This window comes from Phyllostomus discolor, chromosome 4, assembly GCF_004126475.2.
Source record: "Phyllostomus discolor isolate MPI-MPIP mPhyDis1 chromosome 4, mPhyDis1.pri.v3, whole genome shotgun sequence".
Taxonomy (NCBI): domain Eukaryota; kingdom Metazoa; phylum Chordata; class Mammalia; order Chiroptera; family Phyllostomidae; genus Phyllostomus; species Phyllostomus discolor.
In genome coordinates this window covers 38,474,857-38,497,870 of record NC_040906.2, presented here as the reverse complement: position 1 = coordinate 38,497,870, position 23,014 = coordinate 38,474,857, and the positions used below count along the sequence as shown (strand labels likewise).

Below are 23,014 nucleotides of genomic sequence, written 5' to 3'. Positions count from 1 at the left end.
ATGTAAGGAAGTAAAGAGTGCACCTTTTCATCTCTACCCCAACCCTTATTTAGGAAATAATTCGAATCCACTCTGAAAGTAGCAAATGACGCTCTACTTTGTCAGGCTTTTATAATGACTGTATATTTACTCTAGAAATAGCTGTGTGAAGCCTATCTGTGCGGTAGGGCATAAAGAATATTTTTCTATTTCCTGACCTTTGGAAGTTTTCAAATAGTAACAAAATATTTCATTGTTTTTATTCCTAAATTATACTAGTTTTTTTTAACACTGGCTTCTTTCTTTTGCCAGACCTAGATGTGATGTGATTTGGTTACTTCATCTGCTATTCTCAAGCCTAACAGATTCTCAGTCATACTCTTTAACATTTTGTTGCACACAAACCCATCAAGTTAGTGTTGAAGAGGTCTTGGGCAAGTCCTTCCTCTTCTTAGCAAGTCCTTACTAGTGGTAACTACAATGCTGAGGAAACCTGTAATTTTTCGGATTTGTTTTTTCCAACTCGCAGATTTATTAGTTCACCCATGTTTTTGGTAGTACACAATTAAGCTGTTTTAGTAACAAGTAGGTGCCATTTGTATGACGCAGAAATAAGGCCAGTGATTATTTATTGATGTGGAAATAAGGACAATGATCACTTATTAATGATGCAGAAATACGGACATGTATTATTTAACATATTTAAAACCCCTACTTATTTAGTGCTTGCTTTGTCTCTAATACTGGTGTAATTGCCACTTTTACTCGGTAATTCATTTTTTTTTTCTTAAAAATGAGTGACTGTTTAAGAAACTTCTTATTCTCCTTGTGCGGATAAGATAACCAAGGTTCACAGGATTAAGTGACTCGCCCAAATACATTTAGGAAACACAACACTGAAGACACAGTTTAGGTCAGGCCTTCTGACTGAAAGTCATTTTTTGTCCATAATGCTTCTTAATAAATGTTATTGATGATGCATATTGCTTCTATTTTCAGAAAAATGTGAGATGCATAAGAATGCAGTCTGTAGAAGCTGGCCTTTTCTGTACTTTTGTCTTGATTCTTTCTCCCTGCTTCAAGCCCTTAGGGCTTGGACTGCAGATACTGGGATTGTTCCAGCCTCCTTAGGTGGATGGATGCCACTAGTTGCTGGAATTGTTGGTTGTTGTGTGGACCTGTGCTGCCTAGTTTTCATCTGAGATTGTATTTATTCATTCATTCACTCCGTTGTTCTGCAAATATTTACTAAAGAACCTGCATGTGCTTGGCAACGTTCTAGGCACTGTGGACTCACATGCAATGCCCGCCCTTCTGGAGTTATTAGAGCATCATTGAAGCCTCCTCCTCAAGTCCATGACCCAGACTTAAGGGATACATTTTTTAAAAGATTTTATTTACTTGTTTTTAGAAAAAGGGTAAGGGAGGGAGAAAGAGAGGGAGAGAAACAGCAGTGTGTGGTTGTTTGTCATGTGCCCCCTATTGGGAACCTGGCCAGCAACCCCGGCATGTGCCCTGACTGGGAATTGAAATGCCAACCATTTGATTCTCAGGTGGACACTCAATCCACGGAGCCACACGAGCCAGAGAGGAACTTTTGTTTTGTTTTGTTTAAAGAACCTTTCTTTTCAGTGTTTTACATTATTTACAAAAATAAAATAATGAAAAAACACAATGAAATCATCAAATTAATTGCAATTATTGCTCTATGGACAAATGTAACCAACCTGTAAAAATTGTTGGCTTTTAGACAGCGCCATTTTATAGCTTGAAATTCCCATTCAAGTACAGAAGAATCCATTCAGAACAAGAAAGCCCCTGTAAGGTGTCCATGAACAATGTTCAGAAGCATTGACTGTGTGACAGTTAAGTGTCACCTCTACCTGTAGCTGTGGATTTAACTGTCAGTTCCTTCTCATTTCCACCCATAGACAAGGGCAGCTAGACCATTCTGTCCATCTGGGTTCTGTTTAACTCCAGTCCTCTCTTCAAATGCTTGCTCTCTGTATATTCAAAGTTGCACACCAGTCCATTTCTCCTTGTGGATTAGTCTCTTCATGTTGTCAGAGCCTTTATATAAAGGATACAGCTTGGGTCTCCCTGAGAGGTTACTCATATATCAGTATCTTAAGCATAATCTTTTGTATCTGCAGCCATTTTATTGGTTACATTGTTTGAGCCATTATTTTATAGAATTTTATAATTCTATTATTTAGAATTATGATTCTAAATAATAATAATTAATTTGTTATTTTATAGAATTAGCCAGTTGTGTTCAAATGTTGGCTACACCAAAGATGGGGCTTCTTTACTGCTTATAGTTACTGATAACGTTTTCAGCTACTGCAACTATGTATTAGAATCTTTTCCACGAATTCTCTGTGCCAATTCAAGCCAGGGGATTTCTGACTTGAATTATAGAATTGCTGCTGGGTTTGAGACAGAACATCAATTTATGTGCAAGATGTTAATTTGCGTGATTGAATGACTCTCCTTCAATATTGCCAGACAGTACTGGGAAACATTTTCCTTCTGAGAGGTTTTGTTTTTGTCTCAGAGTAATATATATTCTCCCTTCAACCACCTAACAGATAAAAAGTACAGTTAAGAGCTATCTGATGCTGTGATGTTTAAATATTTCATACATACAAATTGTTATAACAGCATTTTCATTCAGCCTTATCATTGCAGATTATTTCCATTTTCTATCTGCTTTTAAGTGCTTCTTAGAGTTTGCCTTGATTATCATTTATCTTTCCTCTGCAGTGATACTGTATTGTTGGAACGGGGTTTATGTAGACAAATTTTATAAGGAAATGATGGAGATTTGGCAAAACCCAGATAAATGTTACATCATTTCTTTTCATCTGTAATAAATATTTCATAGCAGTTCTTTGTTTTTACTGATGATTAACCCAATTCTACACTTAAATGCAAAAAATATGATGGCTTTTACTCTTCTCCTTGGGATCTTCGGCTAGGTTTCCAATCATCTTTCAGTTTTTATGAGACTTGATCTCCTAATCAATAAGTTTGATTTAACAATTAATCTAAAACTCTATCAAGTCAGGTAAGAAACATTTCTGTGACTGGAAGACCTGCATCTGTTTCCTAGAAGTCTGTCCGCCTTCCAGGTCCAGCCTCATACTGCTGCCAGAATCATAATTCTGGGATCACTTTGTCCGCCTTTTTACCCCTTACTTTTAGACACTAAATCCTGTCCCTTACTTAACCTCTTAAATATAATGTATTCACTTATTTTTTTCCTTTCTCAGAGACAGCTTTTTGTTTCTCTACCATCCTATTTGCCTGAAATACAGTAGGTTTTTAATTCTTCTGGTATCCATTTCAAAAATATGGATGCAATAATATGCAAATTTACATGCAGACGTAATATCTTCCAGGTAACTTCAGTTGTCTCCTATCATGAGGCTTAACAGGCCCAACAGGCTTCTTTGTGGTCTTTTTCTTCTTATCTCTTATTCAGCTGTGTCTGTTTTTCCTCCTTGCCCATTTCTCCATTCTTCATCCTTCTTGGTCTACTCTCAATTCTTTGAATGCCATGTTTTCACACCCTCCAATCTGTATACGTAATGTTCCTTTTTCTTGGTAAACTTCACTTACATCTTTCAAGTTCTAGTTGAAACATTACTTCCTCAGAAAAACTCCCTTTGATGTTTTCATACTCGTTAAAGTTCTCATAATATGCTACCAGAGCATCCTGTATATCTTTTTTCACTTCTCATTACCTGTGTGATTATTATTATTATTTTTATCTAATGTCTGTTTTTCCAGATAGTATGTGAGCTCTATCAGAGCCTAGGTTGATTCAGCCTTGTTCACTTATAATATCAGCCACAATATAAATTCTAAGTAAATATTGTTTAAATAAGGGAATGAATGACTAAAAGATAACTTTGTTAACTGCTTTTAAAGATAGGTTCTTTTTTGAGAGGCATTTTTCCCTTTTATGTATCTTTTGGATTTTTAATTTTTTTGACATTTTCTCTTAATAAGAGAAATGTATAATTAAAAACCATGCTCTAATTATGACTAAATGTTAAAAAAATACTTGGGAAAAATGTCCTTATAGAAATGGGTTATTGTATTTGCTGAGAGATGTTCTAATTTCAATTTGCTTGTTAAACACTTAGTTTATTTTAATGCATTAAAATAGCATTAGTGCTTTTAAGGAATGTGTTTAGAATTGTTGATTGATTTTTATATGCTTCTGGTTGATGACCAGTTTTTGTTATATGTCTGATTTACTGAAATCTTTGTCATTTTCTTTACAATGAAACTGCCTAAATATACATTTAATTAAAATGTTGCTGTGTAACCATTAAACAGATAATTCTTGACTTACCAGTATGATTCTAGCCAGTAGACACTTATTCTAAATCAAAACACTTCAGTAATCTTCATTGGAAAACGAATTTGTAAGTTTTTTAGAGCTTAATTTAGTAAGAATGAAGTGAAGTCTTTGAAAGACAAGATGTTTGCCCTCCCAGAGCGTTCAATGCAAAAGCTGGAAAAGCTCAATACATCTGAGCTTGGCAGTTCCTCTGAGAACTCAACACTATTAATCATTAAACAGAGTATTTGTACTATGTCAGAGGCTTATAATTTTGTTCTATTCTAAAACGATGTTTGTAAGAGGAAGATGATTTCAATTTCTGTGTTATTGAATCTATATAAATTTTAAAACCACATGTGACGACAAAAATGGTTCTGGTCTCTTCAAAAAACAGTCTTTATATAATTAGAGTAATTTATAATCTTTTAAGTGGAATTAATTTGCATGACTGCTTTAAAATTATAAAACAGGTTATGTACCTGGCAGGGGAGATACCGTGACCACGAAGGTGGTTTTCTCAGGGTGAAGCTTACTCATTCACTGCTCTCTGGATGTGCTGACCCCCATAATTTCTGCAAATGTGGGAACCTCCAATGCATAATTTGTGGTAGTGGGGGATTGTGTTTGTGCTCTCCCCTGAAAAGAATAGATAAGTAAATAAATAAATAAATAAAATTATAAAACAGAATAACAGAGTTATAATTATAGTTATAATTATAACAGAATAATTAGATGGCATCTGAAGGTCCCTTTCAACACCTTTGTAACAAATTATAATTTTTAGTTTTATGGAATAATATTATGTCCAGAGTAAATATGTTAGCATGTGGGATAAGTCTCAAAATGTTGGAATGGAGAAAGATGATTTTTAACATTATTTAAGAATTCTAAATAAGGATCTCATTTCATTTCTCAATTTCAGAATTAGTTTACAATAACTAAAATTCCTTGCTGTAGATTAATACGATCTTGGGAATTTTTTTCCATATAGTCCTTTGGAGTCTTCGCTAGAATAAGGAGTGAATCTAAGGAAACTCTGTATTTCACAGATAAGAGAAAAGGGCACATTTTGGGGACTTTAAAAAAAAGATTATAATGTGAAGCCTACTATGGTTTCTATGTCTCAGAGTTAGCTAGAATGATGTCTGATAAAATCTATTTCACCTAAGTAATAAAGCAACTTTATCTCAAAAAACTGCAGGGCTGTATATATCTGTCTGTGAAATGTAGCCCAGATACTGAAAAGTTTAATGATAATTCCTGGGAGTTGGCTTTTTGAAAACCCCTTGATAATTTGAGAATGTAACTTATTCTGCTGCCCTAGCAAATTTCAAAGAAAAGCTAAGTTTGGAGGAAATGTTAGCATCTGTCCAAATCCTTTGTCAATGTAGAATTGACAGAGAAAAGGGTGTTGGCAATTGGAAAAGGAAAGAATAGAAGAATTGGAATATGCCTTTTGAAAAAAAAGGAGCAGATAAGTCTAGGTAAATTAAAAATGCAACTGATGCCATTTTTTTTATTGTCAGTCCATCTCTTCCATCATAAGACTGAAAAGCACAAGATTGTTAATAACTGAAAGGACATACCAATGGATTCCTGAAACTTAGTATTACAGTAAGAATGAAAGAATACTTTTATTATTTCAAAATTTCTTGAGGTAATATGGAATGAGTCTAACCACTCTCAGTTAAAAGTGAATTCCATGATTTGCAGAGAGATAAAACTAAACCAAGTTGCTTCAGTTCTGTGTTACGGGAATACTGCTCATTTTCGAAGCCCTTTTCTTGGAATCATTTGCCCATTAAATGACTAATTAATAATTAATAATGATAGTGCAAAAGGAAGGAAGGATATAATCTTATGGAATAAAGTGAGGAAATACACATTTAAAATTTTACTGAATTTATGTTTCCAGTGTTTTTCAATTTTGTAAACATTGTTTTTTACTCTTTAAGACAGAATTCTTGGCATGCAGCTATTATTCCTTGCTCCTTTCATCTGTCTCTTCTTTCCTCTTTCCCTCTTTCTTCCCCTTCTTTTTTTTTTTTTTCTGTTCCTCTGTCAGCTGAGGGTTGTACTTGCAGGGGTGAAGAATATGTTCTACATAAAGGTATTGAGATTACAGTGACTGTTGTATAGATTTGTAATTATTCTAAAAAACATGGAATTGTATATTTTAAATGAGTGAATTCTACAGTGTACAAATTATGTATCAACTAAACTTTTTTTAAAATGAGAAATGCCAATCAGAGGTTAACTGAGGTGACTGCAATACGTACAAGGACACTAGTCTGCTCTCAGATTGATTACAGTAAATCTCTGAACTAGACACTCAGTTTCAGGACTCCATTGGTATGTCCTTTCAGTTCCTTAACAATCTTGTGCATTTTAGCCCTGTGATAGAACAGATGGACTGACAGCCAGAAAATTGGCATTGGTCTCAGCTTTAATTCACCTGAATCAGCTGTGGGTTTTCTGCCTTACATCCTGGGAATGGAGACTGTCAGTAATAATTCAGAGATAGGACTTGCCCTTTTTTCAGAGAAACTACAGGATAGCAATAACTGGAATATATAGTATTCAATTGAAAGGTGAATAAAATGCACAAAAAATTTACTTCAGTTAATCAGATATAGTTGGGTAAATATTTTTTAAACATTTGTTTGTAAAGTCTAGTAAGTTTTATCCATTCTCAAGTAAAGGACAAATCCCAGTGGTAAAGACTCATTTCCATTTTTAAGAAGTGCTATAATTTCTGTATTTCAAGAAGATTTGGGTGCCTGGATGATGTTTTCTGTATGCATCAGAAAATTTTTCAAAGTAGTCAAACTCCATTGCAAAACTGGGACAATGAGAATTCATGCAATGAAAATATATGTAGCATTTTAAAAATACAAGGTTGTTTTATTTTTATTGTTCTGTCAGGCAGTGCCTATTTGGTTGCTTTTGTGGCCTCATCCCACCCATTATGACAGGAAATTCCTTTCCCATTATCTCTTATAACATAGCATGGCTGTTTTTTAATTGACTGTGAATGTTTCTCAGGGAACACTGGGAGCTTTCAAAGCATGGCTCTTTAAATTATAAAGAATTGTTTTGTTACTTTGGCTCAAACTAGTGCTATTTTCTAGAATAACCCAACAGTTTGTCATTTACTTCCTGTGCCAGAAGTTGTCTGTATGCTCTAGATCCTTTGAGTAGCTGAGGTGATCTTGGTTATCAGGAAGGAAGATGCATTTTAACAATTTTTTTCCCAGTGGTAACTATAGGGTATAATTTAGTCCAATTAGTTAGAAATAGTAAATATACATCACTATAAAATGACTAGAGATTAAAAGTTACTTTAACTTCATTTGAAAATCCTGTTCTCTTACAAAAGACGAGCTTATCCAATCTTAGTGATAGATTTTTAATGGAAGTTTGACTTCATAGAAACACTATTTTAAAATAAGAATTTAGAGTAGGCTGGGATGGGGGGAAGGCAGAAAATTGTGCTTGAACAACAATTAAAATTAAAAAATGTAAAAAATAAAATAAAATAAGAATTTAAATATTCTTGTCCAGTCTCTCCTCATTGGCAAAGAGTTGTTTGTTCTTTTAAGGAAGAACTTATATTTCACCTATTTTAGATTTTGAATCAATTAGTAATTTAAGTCAGCTGTACCCTTGTAAAGATGATGAAATTTTGACTATATGGCATCCAAACTAATGGACTTTGTGCTTTAACTTGGAATATTTGTATATGTGTGCATGTGTGCCTGGGTGTTTGTGTGTATTTATGGAGGAATATTGAAATTAATACAATAATAAAGTGTCAATGTGCCAAAATAGATTTTATTAAAACTTTGTTTTTATAAAAATGTAATATTAAGTAGATGAAGGGCCATCATCGCCAGCCCTTTGTTTGCTGGTATTTTCATCTACAATCAATTCAATGTTTTTGAGTGCCCAATTAAATGTTTTTTGAGTGCTCAGCTTTGGGGTTAAAACCATACATAAGACAGAGCTTTCACAGTTAAGAATCTTTCAGTCTAGTAGAGTGAAAGTGTGGTCAGTGGAAATCGGGCTCTTTCGTGGGGTCATTGCAAGGACCTCCACACAGGAGACTATGGTGTGGCAAGATGGTTCTTTAGTGCGGAAGAAGGCTCCCTCCATGGCCCCTCTCCATTGGTCCCACCGTGGAAAAAGTCCGACTGAGTCTTGAGCAAGGCCAAAACAAAAGCCAGTGTCCAGAGTTTCTGCTTTATAGTAAAGCTTAGTGTTTTGGAGCCCACAGATCTGCTGCAGCTCCAGCAGCTGCTAGACTCACATGGTTGTGTGCTCTTGGGGGAGAGACCTCACAAACAAACAGGATGTGTGCTGGTCTCTGAGAAAGAGAGAGAGAGCTGCTTTGTTTCCCTCTGTTCATATTAGCGTGGGTTTGGGACGAACCAGGTTCTTTTTCAAAATGACCAGTAAACTTCCTAAGTTTTTGCAGGCTTTTCATAGGTCCACACCCCCTTGTTATACTGACAGGCCTCTCTGGTCAAGCTCCTCCTCTTGCACCCCCCAACAATCCAGTACCAAAGAGGGGAAAGGAGGCATGCTAATCCTCATGGTGGAGCAATGCCGAAATCCTTTGGGATGTGAAGCTATAACTTCCTGGTGGAGTAAACAAGGCTTATGGCCCCCCCCCCCGTTCATTAAGCTCAATGTCTACTTCCCTTTGTTCCTATTTCTTTATTAATATCTAGTTAACTACCTATAGTAACAAAAGTATGTATAAATGAGTGATTTCAAATAGTGTGATAGAATATATGGAAATGTATATAGAAGGGAGTGACCTTCTTTATGGGAATGGAGCACTCCAATGCATACTTAATATTGGAATAATCTTTAGAAACAGAGGGATAAGCAATACTGAAAAATGGACTTATGCCCTGGCTGGTGTGGCTCAATGGATTGAGCACCAGCCTGAGAACCAAAAGGTCACTGGTTTGATTCCAGTCAGGGCACATGCCTGGAATCAAACCTGGGTTGTTTTGAACTTTTTGTTTGTTTGTGTAATCCCTTCGCCTCTTGGAGGCGATGGGAGCTTTAACCCAAGCTCCCATCTCCCCTCCTTTCTCTATCTGTGAATCTATTTCTATTGTGTTTGTTAGTTTATTTTGTTCATTAGATTCCACATACAAGTGAAATCATATGGTATTTGTCTTTCTCTGATTGGCTTATATCGCTTAACATAGTACTCTCTAGGTCCATTCATGCTTTTGCAAAAGCTAAGATTTTCTTCTTTTTTTATGGTTGAGTAATATTCCATTGTGCAAATGTAGCACAGCATTTTTATCCACTTATCTACTGATGGGCATTTGGACTCTTTTGATCTTGTCTATTGTAAACAACGCTGCAATGAATATGGGGGTCCATATATTCTTTTGAATCAATGCTTTGGGTTTCTTTAGATATATTCCTATAAATGAAATCGCTGTTTTTGAGGAAGTTCCATGCTGTTTTCCACAGTGGTTGTACCAGTCTGCATTCCCAGTAGCACTGTACCAGGGTTCCTTTTTCTTCCACATCTTCACCAACTTTTTAGTATTTATTGTTTGTCAAAAAATTCAAAATTTAAATAAAATCATTTATAATGTAGATAAACATTGAATAACCTCTGGAAGCACTGTTATTTTTTTTACCTTTTCTTTTTTGTTTGCTTTTTAATAAATCATGCATTTTATCTTTTAATTATTATATTTTTTTCCTGTCAAATATCTCCTACTTCACTTCAGAATTCATCAGATTTTATTTCAAATGAAATTAGTGAAAAAGTTAACCAAAAATTAGTTCTTATTAATGGCCTTTTGAATTTAACTTAGGCATATTGATTGGTTAATTTCTAAGAGGAAATTCAATTATTGTCATATTTGCACAAAATACATATGCATGCATGTATATATACACATGTATATATATAATACACTACACACATATATATATAGATAATGTACATATAATATGCACACATTCACATATATACAGTTTATATAGTCATAAAATCATTCCTGGAACCAAATGATAGTTCTTTACATCAACTTCCTCCTACACTTAAATCTCTTGGTCAATTTGCTGTATTATTTGTTATTTGGCACATATGAAATTTAATAATAGAAACTTATTTTATACTTGCTTCTCTCTATATATTGTGAAGCTCTGATGTATTTTCTAATATAATTTAAGTATGAGCACATCTATGAAATAAAAACTCTTCATATTAAGTAATTTTAATAAAATATTATTCATTGATATTGAACTTCAGGTAGGAATTTTGATTTATAAAAATGCCTGCAGCACATTAAGGAGTTATCTCAACTACTACTGAAAGTACTTTTTTCATCTCTAAGCCCTTTCCAGTACATAGGTTACATGATTGATCCAGCTCTCCTTATCTGTGAGCAGTGGAGATTCTCTGTGCCTGTGCCCACTGGGACACTCACCCTATTTGGCACTATTTATTTTTCTGCTGTTTCAGTTTCCAGACCCTTGGACTTCTCCAACTCTCTTCTACCTCCAGTCTGAGAAATACCACCTGGAAGACCAGTTGTTCACAAACCAGGTAGATACTCCATGTAATCTTGAGTACACTGTAATCTGCTTTTCCAAAGTAAACCAAGGATGGCTCCTTTACCTTCCTGTTTCTAGTACATTCACTGCTCTTAAGGGTGACAGAAAAGTCACGTTCCACCAGCTGAGGGTGAATTTTTGAGGAAATCTGTGTTTGTTAATGATTACACTCTGCTTCTCTCTAGCACAGCACTCAAAGAGCCCTGTAAAGTATTCATAATATTACCCATTTTAAAGATGAGAAAAAAGCTTTATCATTCAAATCAATGAATTATGCAAAAAAATAAAAAGTAAAACAGTTGAATGTGTTTGTAGAAACAATTTATCCCCACTTTGTGGTATGAAAGAAAAAATATTACATTCCAAACAATATATGGTTTTTGTAGGCTTCATAGAAAATGGTTGTGAGAATTAGAATTTATTTTTATCTATTCCTAAGGTAGTATTCTTTTTTGCTGCACAATGTTGTTGCACATATAACCTTCTTTCATTGTTTTTAAGTAAGAGATTTTTTCAAAGACTCCATGATTATGACCTGACTGTATTTTAAGAGCAGTATATCCTTTTTAAAACATACTCTTTTAGACATCCCGAGAAAGCATTATTTTAAAATGACATTATCATAATAAAAAACATACTGTAGCATCATAGGTGCAATCTTCCTACTTTATTAAAGTTTAGGTCCTTAGTCCCTCATCATGTTATTCAGAGATTATCCTCCTTACCTGCTTAGGTCCTCCTTCCAAATTCCCCTCAGAGAAACATGTTCATGCCTCTATCATAGCAATTAGTATATTTTATTGTCTGTTTTCCCTGACCAGTGATTTTTTTTTAGTGTGCGAAAGTCAGGAATTCTTACATTTTTATGTTTATGCTAATATTTGTTAACAGACAGTACAACTACGAGGCAATCAATGTTCCTGGATATTTTATAGAAATGTGGAACATATGCTTTTCAGGGTACATTTTGTTCCCTAGGAACAAACTGCTTCCTTTTGAAAATATTCTTTAGGCTTTTTTAAAAGTCAGAGCCCATATGAACTGACTGGCAGTTGCGCATATGAAGTTGAAGTTAGAATTGATTATACATTGGTATCATCTGCTTGTTCTATTTAGAGGTGAAATAGCATTTCTTTTTCTACTTTGGCTTCAATATTTGCTGGACAATCAAAAGTTTGGGGTTGTAAATTTCATCAGCATAAAAGACTGAGAGGGATTTAAAAACTAACTCTTAACAACAATCTTGAGCTTTTCTGAGATCAAACAAAGGTCAGCTACTAGTACGTTGTATCTGATGATCTGAAACTGGTATTAATTTCTCAGATCCATATGGTGCTAAGCCTACAGATCACCTGTGCAACATGCATACTTTCTGGCTGTCAAAACTGATTTGTTACTGTGCTTTTTGCCCCCTTAAGTGAAGGATTTAAAATTAAACATTAATTTATATTGGATATTTCTGATGCTTTTCTTTAGCATTATTTTATAACCATTATAATTAATCCACTTTAAATAAAAATATTTTATTGTTTCAAGAAAATAAGATTATTTTAATTAAAAGTGAAAAGATTACAAATTAATGCTAAAAGTTGAGATATATGTATTAACAATCAATACTGTCAATTGATTAATAAAAAATTAACAAAGTAGGACATTAAAATCTCAACAATTAAAACATTGAATAATACACAATTTTTAAAGCCATCTATAAATTAGATATTATTAACCAAATATAGCCAATGTGCCACATAAGCCACTGAATCATGTGATTGAGTATTTTTAAACAGTGACTGTACTGCACAGCACATGAACACACTGTTACCCAGCGTCTTCTTTGGTCTAATAGGAGCTGCCCTCAGGCATGAAGAAAGGAACAGGCACATGGGCTTTGCTTTAAGATTATTTCTTAAAAAGTGTTTTTTCTAAATCAATAGCGATATTAATACAGAACTATAAAATATAATTGCTTAGAAAGTATCCAAAAGAGGAACTTTGATTCACAATTTAACCTCAAGTTTGCTTCTCACTCATTCTTTTCCTTCAAAATTCCACAGATCACTGAACTCTCACCTTTCCTCAAATCTTCTTACTCATGAGTCAATCCATTAGTAAGAATTTCTGCCTCCATCCTTAATTTTATACGCACAATTGACCAGTTTTCACTTCTGTGTGGTCAACATCTTAGACCAAACTACCTTCATTTATTATTTTTCCAGGCCTCCTACTTGGCCTCCTTGCTTTCATGCTTATACTGCATTACCTTCCTTCAATTGCTTACTTTCCATTTATTGTCAGAGTTATAGTTTTAGATATAAAGTCAGATTATATCACCTTACCAGTGTCTTCCTATTATACCAGAACAGAATCTGTACTCTCCACATTTACAGAGCCCTACAGGATCTGACCCTTCAGACTCCTGTTCCTACCACTTTCCTTCTCATCTGCAACCACTGCACGCTGGCATGCAAAAAATGCCAGGCCTGTATTTTCTCCTGGACTGGTCAGAAATCTTGACTCACTCGGGCCTCTACTTGAAATTCATCTTATCTTCCCTATCCAAACTCCCAATCCTGTCATATTACTTTCTAACCCTTTATTCTGTCTTATCTGCCTTACTTTTTATAGTACTTTTCACTACTTGAAATCATATACATGTGTGTGTGCTTGCATGTTTGTGCGTGCAACATCTGTCCAGAAAAAGTCCAGCCATTGTTTATATAATGAGAACAGTGTGCCCGGCATCAACGTTACCTGGCAGCCAAGGAGAGTGGACTGGAATGCACATGCGTGAACAATGATGACTTCATTGTACTAGGCAGTGGGGGCAGTAGACACCATTGAGCAAGCCTGTGTATTGTGTGGCTATTGCATTCAAAATGACTGAAGGAGTAGAGCAACAAATCTCCATCAAATTTTGCCTGAAGCTTGAACATTCCTCCATGGAAACTATTCAGATGATTCAGAAGGCCATAGCTATGGGCAACTGGTGACCACCAGCTTCATCGTGACAGTGCACCTTCACCTAGTCTTGCATCATCTTGCATCATGTCTTGTGCAGTTTTTTTTTTTTTTTTTTGGCAAAACATCAAATCACCCAGGTGACTCAGTCCTACAGCCCAGATTTGGTGCTCTGCAACTTCTGGCTTTTCCTAAAACTAAGATCACCTTTGAAAGAGAAGAGATTTCCAACCATCAGTGAGATTCAGGAAAATCAGATGGGACCAGGGATGGTGGTTGGGAGAATTGTGTGAGGTCCTGAGGTGCCTACTTTGAAGGGGATTGAGACGTCATTGTCTTATGTACAATGTTTCTTGTATCTTGTGTCTTCTTCAATAAAATGTCACCTTTTCATATTACATGGCTGGATGCCTTCTGGGCAGACCTCATATATGTACTTCCCCCCTTTACTCCTCCCAAGAATGCCATCTCCATGAGAACCAGGAGTTTGTCTTCTTCAGTTATATCTTCCCAGAACTCAGATTAATACCTGGAAACAGAGACAGTGTTGGATAAACACTTGCAAAAGGGAAAAAAGAGAAAGGAAGGAAAGGAGGAAGGGAGGGATAAAGGGAAGATGGAATGGGTGATTTCTTCAAGGCCTAATCTTTCATTATCCTCCTAAAAGGGAAATAACTTACTTCCTTCTACTCACAACACATCTGACAATTGATGTGTGATTTTTTTTCACACTAAACAATTTTCTGTTCTCGGTGGACATGAACTGGATGCCCTCCAATTTAGCTCAATTCTGACACTATCTACTCGGTGTTATTGCAGACTCCAGGGGCTAAAGGGCCAGTCATAAAAAAAATAAAATAAAGTAAAAGTAGGCCATTAAATACTAGTGGCAGGCTATATTGAGCACTGTTTACGAGTAAAGTAAAGCAGGAAAACCTTAAACAAATGAGACTGTGTTGCATCAAGTAGTAGTAGATGGTAAGAAAGAAAAGTCATTTATTCATTTGTGCCTATCATGTCTTTTTCCAAAGACAGAATAGAACCATAAATCTAAGAGAATTCAAAAGTGACGAAATAACACAGAGGGGATAGAGACATTAAAAAAAATAAGTAAAACTGAGGTGAGATAGTTTATGACAATCTAGCATCCAGGGTGTGGCAAAAGTAGGTTTATAGTTGTGAGTACTTGAAACAGTTTATTCTTGTATTATTACTTATTAATTATTGTATCATTCTCCATATCAACTCTGTAAACTTACTTTTGTCCCACCATGTTTTTGCTAAAATTGTGCCACAAATATGGGTCCTAAGATTTTTAAAAGCCAGGATGAATAAGAAAACATAATTCACGGGGTTTATTACATAAACACATATCTATTGTTGGGAAGCTGTAGAAGTCATTTTGCATTGACTGCGGGCAGAGTGGATAACTGCAAAAATTCCCTTCAATTCCACTCAGTTACCAAACTTAACTGCAGAAAGGTCCTACTCTGAAATTAAGATAAAAGCAAGGTTATCTAAAGATACAAACTATGCGAACAGCTATTCATGTGGAATACTTCAAACCTCAGGGATAAATAGGGCATTAGTGTATTTTGTGCAGAATCACACAAGAATTTATTTTGCTACTGTAGTATTTCAACTTCATAATGACTCTTATCTTCAATTTACTACTTATGTTTTGCATTATATCTGTAAAATATCATTAACAGTAGTGTTCATTAGCCATTTAGTATTATTTTTGCAAGAATTAGGTTTTCAAAACATTCTGACCTAGTTGTTTATTATCAACTTGAAGGCAGAACCATAAATAATCATGTACTTTGTTATTCAGTACTTTATTATAAGGATTATTTTTGGTAGAAAAATAGATGAGATTCTACTTAGACCATCATTGGTCATTTTCATTTTGTAATGTCAAGATGAGAGAATACTTTCTATTAGTAAGTATTCAGATAGGCCCTGGTCAAGTAGCTCATTTGGTTAGAGCATTATCCCTGCATGCCAAGGTTGCAGTCAGGGCACATACAAGAATCAACCAATCAACCAATGAATGCATAAATAAGTGGAACAACAAATTCATTCTCTCTCTCTCTCTCTTTCATACAAGGAATAATAATTTTAAAAATTCCACAGATGTATTGTTAGGCTTTATTCTCTGCTCAGCATGGTATTAGGAACTGTAGGTTGAGGGATGGGGAAAGGAAAATACAAGAAGTGGCTTCCACCCTGGTTTGCTCACTTACAGAGCAAATGCCTTTGAATAGCATTGAAAGCCCTAGTGGGACAGGTGGAGCACTAGGTTGGCACTCCACAAATCAAAGTGCTTTAACATCTACATGATGTAATATTGTATTACATTACTGTAATATTTTCAAGGTACTTGCCCATATATTTGATCCTCCCAGAATCCATGTGTTTGCAAGAAATCATAAGATTTCTCATATTTAAAGTCTCCTAACACATATAATAAATGGTAGCTACGTATCAGATCCTCTACAAGCCCTTTTACATGCTCTTTCATTTAAATCTAATGAAAAAGTAAGTGGTTATTATACCTTTAAAGTTTGGGAAGCTGAGGCTAAAGGGGTTGATACCTAGCCTAAATCACTCTCTAAATGTCTAAATAGGTGGGAGTGAAATCAAGCATTGCTGTCCTACAGATCCTGTGAATGCTCCTGCCAGTATCTCCAGTGCTGTTACGAATCCCGTCAATAGTGCTCTTGCTCAGACTTGGGCCCCATTAGCCATCACTTGGGAACCTCTGCAATGGGTGTTTGTTCAGACTCTGCCGTCCACTCACAGTGAATCTTCTAGAAAGATATCTGAAAGGGGAAAACCTGAAAGGCTGTATTTGAATTAAAGACAATACACTCAAATGATGGAGAATAGAGAGGCCTGATACAATCTAGTCCACCTAGAGTCCAGGCCTGTTGCTGTCCACCATTGACCTTCCCATTGCAGTGGTTTGGTTAAATGAGCCACTAAAGCCCTTTCTTTTCTTGTTTAAGCTATAATTGATGATACTTCATTTGGAACTGAAACAGCCTTGTTAGTTTAAAATAATGCAATGGACCTAAAATGGCTTCTGTTTACTGAACTAACAAACATTTTGAAATAGACTTTATAATGATGGGTTGACAGTTTAAGATTATTGATTTTCAAAAACATGAAAAATAGCCTTTTAAAAACCTAGGTGAAAAATATCAAATGCAGCTAATGAGAATGGTCTTTTTATTTTCAGAATTCCAGTAAAAGTATTCTGATAATAATTACAGAGGTTAAATTTTTGTGTGAAAAGTAAAATAATGGACACATTTGGAATGAAATAAGTGGTTTGTGGCATTTTAAATTTATATGTAAATGTCAAAATTAATTTTCTTCCTTTGATGTTTTAGAATAAAACATAGAGACCTCATACACCAGTGTAATTTTCTATTCATAAAGTAATGTGGCGTCTTTTCATTGTTATTTTGGCCTTTGCTTATGAGGTTTAGTCACATCTGGTAACTGGAGTTAAGGCACTGAGTCTTTAGGTCATCTAGAAACTCATTAGCATTAAGTATTAGGCACATTTCTGGCAGTTTATAAAATGAAGAGTGAAGGAATTAGTAAAGTTGTGATGGTATAAGACCAATTTTTCTCCCCAAATAAAATAAAAAAATACTTTCCAAGAAACTTTTGTTTTCAGGAAAATTATGTAAAATACCTGGAAATCTTTTTATTTTAATTTGGTATTTAGGTAAGTTCTGAGATGCTTTAGGGAAAATAGGGTAGATCAGACAGCCTTGGGTTTGAATCTCCCACTACTTCAAGACTGTGGACAAGTTCTGAACCTCTGTTTCCTTTTGTGTAAAACAGGGTAACAATAGAACCTACCTGACAGTATCGTGGTGAGAATTATTGAAGATAATATTTATAAAGTGTGTGGAAGAGTTCTTAACTTATAGTAAAATCTAGTAGCTGTTAACTATTCTTATGACATGCTGCAGCTGAACCAAAGTAGCTTTTATGTGCTTTGCTAATATAATAATGGGATATAAAATTCATTACTTTTTTGTTAATTCCAAGTTTCATTTGAAAGATCAAATTAGTCTTTTTCCATGTGACTCTGAAAATCTACTTGTTTTTCAGTTTTATAGCGGGGCGGGGTGGGGGAGTTACAAAGGAAAGGAAACCTACAGATGGGTAAACAGTCTTAGAGGGCTGAAAGTCTGGGTGCCCTATAAAGAAAACAAACAAAAACAAAAAACCCCAAACCAAAAATCAACTATTCATAGAATTAACTATTAAAACTATTCATATTTTAATCTCTACTGGAGTGGCATGCTGGCCTTGGAGGGGAGACGCACTGGGGAAGTAAGAATTAGCAAGTGCCCAGTGAGATGTGGGAGAGGCTGGCTAAAGCCAGCAGCCTACGCTGTTCTGGCTTCCTTGCCAGCACAATGGTTAGACAGGTACTTCCAGGTCCTCACCAACCCCAGGGTGCAGTTGGCCTGATTTACATGTTTATCTTCCTGATTCTGGAAAGCTTCTGAATATTCAACATCTTATCTAAAGCCACAAAGCACTTGTAGAAGTCAAATGGGAACGCCCTGTGGCATTTTAATCAACATTAAACAAAATGGCTAACATTTCACCATAGGGAAAAAAAAAAACCTCTTTAATGGTTGCAGCTCTGGAACCTAAGGAATCAAGCAAATACCCAGTTAACATGGGGTATTTCTAAATTAGAACAGTATTTTATCAGTTTATATTGTTTAGAAGTTTAGATTATAAACCTGGATACCATTTCTGGAAAGCATCTTGTGTTAAAAAATAATTTTATAAACTAGGCTAAACTAAAAATATCTATGAATTTTTATTTTGAAATGCGGCTGAGAATGAAATTCGAAATGTATCAAAGTAATAATTCTAATGATATTTGCTCTCTCTCAGAAAGGAAAGTCCCTTTCTCATAGTGAATTGCTGCCTTTCTCTGCATAGATAAAGGGGGAAAAGGGGAAGAGTGTAACCAGCGTTGGTCCCTACGCCTCCAGAAAGACTCTTTCCATCTCCACCTTTTCTTACCGTAAAGGAGTATCAATCTTTTGTGTGTGTGAAAAAGTATGTACTGGCACCTAAATGCTGGAGGCATTCCCTGGAGGAGAAGGGACAGGATACCCTCTGCCTTTAGGCGACATGTCATTTCTTCTCTTGCTGTTGCCTTTTCTCCTGCACCCTTGGTTTTGTCCTATCCTACACATAAATTTCTGCTTTGTGTTGAACTTGCTGCTTTTTTCATATTGAAAAAATGACCTTGACCCAAGAGCCAAAAATAAATTGGGAATTGGGGAAAACAAAAAAAGCAAAGCAAAGTGCACATTTTTTTTTTCTTTTCCAAAAGGTAGTTCTAGAAAAATTTTTTAAAAATTGACCGTGTCATTCCATTTTCTCTTCTAGTGCCCATGGCCAGTTTCTGGTGTCTCTCACCACTTTCTAGTTGCACTTTAGCTTTTATTACCTCTGGCCTAAACCACTACCTACACCCTTAACTGGTCTCCCTTATTTAAATTACCTTGGCTCTGCTGCCAGATTAATATTGGTAAAACACATTTTCTTTGATGGATATCTGATATCAATAACTGTCAAAGCATTTTCTTCTACCCTCAATTTAATTTGAAAAGCTGGCTCCTTTATAAAGCTAGCCAAGAGTGATTTCTGCCTTCATTGAACTTCTGAATCACTCCTTCCTCAAAGGCATAAGGCAGTTATCCATGACCACATTGGATCATAGCAATTTGTGTGTATGCCATTCCCCTTTGTTGTCAGTACGTCAGCACATAACTGAGCCGGCGTGCTGGAAAATGCCAAGCTCCATGCTTGCTCGATCACAAGCAGTCAATAATTCTATGGTGGAGCATTCCAGGTTGGCAGATGTCCCCCTCTTTGCCTGTTAGGATGTAGACAGATTCTACAAAATTGCTCTGTACCTTTCTACCTAAAACTGACATTGCCTTACAAAATATTTTTTTAAAGAATCTTGCCTAAAGAATAGTGAGTTTTGAATTATAGAATTGTAAAAATATGAAGGAATTCCAACTGATTAAGTCACCTGCTATTTTTAACACTAACATTCTAATTGTTTTGTGAAACTTGCAATAAAATACAAATTTCAAACTGTCATTGAGGGAAAGGTTTCTACTTCATTCAGGGACAGAACTTTGAGTCTTTTATTATTCTTAGTCATGGATCCCGGGCTCTGTGTTCTTTCTTGCTTTGGTTGGTGCATAAACCTTGAGGGTGATTCCATTCTGCCTTGTTTCAACTCTGGAGTCCCTCCTCAAACTGCAAACTCTGTTGTGCCATCTATGTAGGTCTCTCAATGAATGAAATTAAAAACAAAGAGCAACAACAATGACAAAAACAAAAAATTAAGAATTGTTTAAAAAGACATTAAAAGCAGACAGTTTCAAAACATGTGTTTCCAAAGAAACATTAAATGTTAGGGGGGACCCGAGACGCTCATTTATGAGTTGCCAAAGCTACAGCTATGTTTACACACTCTACTAAATGTATTATTGCACACCAAATGTTGTCGTAATCAATAATTTCAATGAAAATAAATATAATACTTGAGAAAGAGGATTAGCAATAAAAAAGGCATGTTTATGCCTATGCATAATTCTTTTAACTTCCTATCATAGACTCTTCTTCAGTCTTATCAGTGCCCAGTACTGTTTCATAATAGCAGTCTCTCGTTTTTAGGACATTACACTGGTATCATTTGGTGTTACCAAGAATATTTTCATTTCATTCATGTTTTATTTTTTCTCATTCTAAATTATTACTAGTCCTAGAAGTTGAAACAAATGTCTTAACTTCCTGATGAATTTTATAGGTGGATGAGGAAAGACAGTAAAACAAAACTGAACATCGCAGGTAATTTTAAGATTTAACTTCAGCCTGTATTTCAAGGAATGTCATTTAAGATCTTAAACTTGTTGACGGATACAGATTTACATGTAGTAAATCTGCATATTCTTCAGCCATTCTGCCATTTTTCCTTATCCATGCGCCCATTTAACAGAGTTAAAATGTCTGATACTCACTTTACCATACTCAGTTTACATTTAGTCTGTCATAAAATCCCCTCTCCTTGGGAACTCCTAGAAAGTTTTGTGGGTTCTTCTGTGAACAACGAAATACTCTTCTTTCTGCCTACCTCGGTATGTGTTTAGGTGATTGGGGGAACCGTTTTGTGCCTGTGAAGGAACAACCTAAGAACAGAAGCTGACGTCTGAGGGTGAGAGAACAGAAGTGAGAGCACTGTAGTCTCTGATGATGGCTGTGTTGTATTGACCATCCAGGGAACTACTTGCCTTCAGGTTCTTGTTGTGTGAAATGTTAAGTCCCTATGATGCAAACCACCCTAGTCAGTCCCTTGCATCCTCTAAGTATTCAGAATCAGACAGACTAAGATCGTGTTTGGCGACTATTCTAAGATGGCAACATAAAATTGTGCACAGGACACAGCACGTCTAACTTCCTAGATTCTGAGGTCAGCCCTGCTAACTGGCTTTCGTGTTTGTACCCTGTCTTGCCTAAATCTCTAAAGTGGTAGTGCTTGTTATGTCGTCTAGGGTCCTTTCATCCCACTACATGGTAACAGGCAAGAATTTAAAATATTAAATTTCAATTTATATACAAAAAAACTCTTATTTGAACTTGCATAAATGAAGCATGAGTTACTTAATGAGGTATTGGTATTTTTTGGTATTTAATCTATGTTCAGCAGATTTAGAAATAAAAGTTGCTACGGCACTTTCACTGTAGCCAGTGATGTTTTAGAAGGAATTTGCTTTATAATATTGAGTCCAAGGTAAGAGTCAGCCCAATATATTAATTAGGAAGTTCAAACCTATTCATTAGAATTGCATCAATTTATAGTGAAAGCCTGATTCTGCCACTTGATTGACACGTAGGTTTGGGTAAATTATTTTGCTACGTTACTCTAGGTATGGTCATAGCGAACTGCTAGTGCTCTGAGGATATTATTTTGAGAAGTAAATGAGATGCTATATCTAAAATATTCATCACCAGACACATGCCAGATGTCAAATATATGGTACATCAACTCTTCAGAGCTCCCTGAAAATGATGCTGAGGCAAGGAATTTTAGTCATTCTGTTAACCTGTTCTTATTTATTCCATACCCATAGGCTGTACGAACCCTCGAAATGTGCCTTCCTCTCTTACCATTGATTATAAGAAGGCCTTCTGGAGAAAGAATTTAAATTCATTCCTTTCAGGATAAAACATATAGTATCACTGATGCTGGCTGCTATAGGAATAAAGAGTTCATGCTGGCCAAAGCGAAATCAGACACCTAGATTGAACACATAATTTGAAACATCAGAGCATGTAGACTGTGTCAGGTCCAGAAATCAGACATAGAGTCAGAGGCATATGGTTTGGATTCTGAGACCGTGGAATTTCTGGGATATTTGATCTCTTATAGTGATAAAAGAAAAAATTGTATGTATTTTAGAAAGTCTGTGATAAAAGTTTGGATTAAGGACAGCATGTGTGAAAGTAGCATTTTTAAAAAAGATTTTATTTATTTACTTTTATAGAGGAGGAAGGGAGAGAGAAAGAGAAACAGCAATGTGGGAGAAATACATTGATTGGTTGCCTCTCACACACCTCCCATTAGGGACCTGGCCCACAACCGAAGGCATGTGCCCCGACTGGGAATTGAACCAGCAACCTTTTAGTTTGCAGTTGACACTAAGTCCACTGAGCCACACCAGCCAGGGCTGAAAGTAGCATTTTTAATTTTAACTTTATCTTGTCTTAAGGAATGTTTATGTGACTCTTTAACCTAACCTATAGCAATCAATCAGGACTCATATTCTTCTCTTCCTTTGCAGCCCCAAGTTTAGTTTTACTGTACTACCCAAAACACTGTTTCCCACACCATTAAAGAAAGAAAAGGAAAACTTTCTTAACAAATTTATCTTCCTTTGGAAACATATCATGAGATGTATGTGTATATAGTATAAAAGTCTCCTCAACATGCTCTTAGAAGACCTAGTGTTAGCATTTACTGTGTTTCTTACTGTGTGATCTTGACAATACTTA

General features: G+C 35.5%; 1 protein-coding gene, 1 long non-coding RNA gene and 1 other non-coding gene across 7 annotated transcripts in view; 2 read left to right on the top strand and 1 right to left on the bottom strand.

The window, feature by feature from the left end:
* GULP1 (GULP PTB domain containing engulfment adaptor 1) overlaps positions 1 to 23,014 on the top strand; it is a 218,146-nt gene that overhangs the window by 81,716 nt on the left and 113,416 nt on the right. The gene's annotated exons all lie outside the window — the stretch shown is intronic.
* Positions 1,459 to 22,687, bottom strand: LOC118500053. The gene is made up of 3 exons (XR_004902577.1): positions 22,671 to 22,687; positions 13,950 to 13,955; positions 1,459 to 1,539 (listed from the first exon to the last, which is right to left on the bottom strand). It is a non-coding gene; the product is annotated as an uncharacterized LOC118500053 (long non-coding RNA).
* Positions 4,808 to 4,975, top strand: LOC114495911. Its single transcript, XR_003684567.1, has one exon. It is a non-coding gene; the product is annotated as a U1 spliceosomal RNA (small nuclear RNA).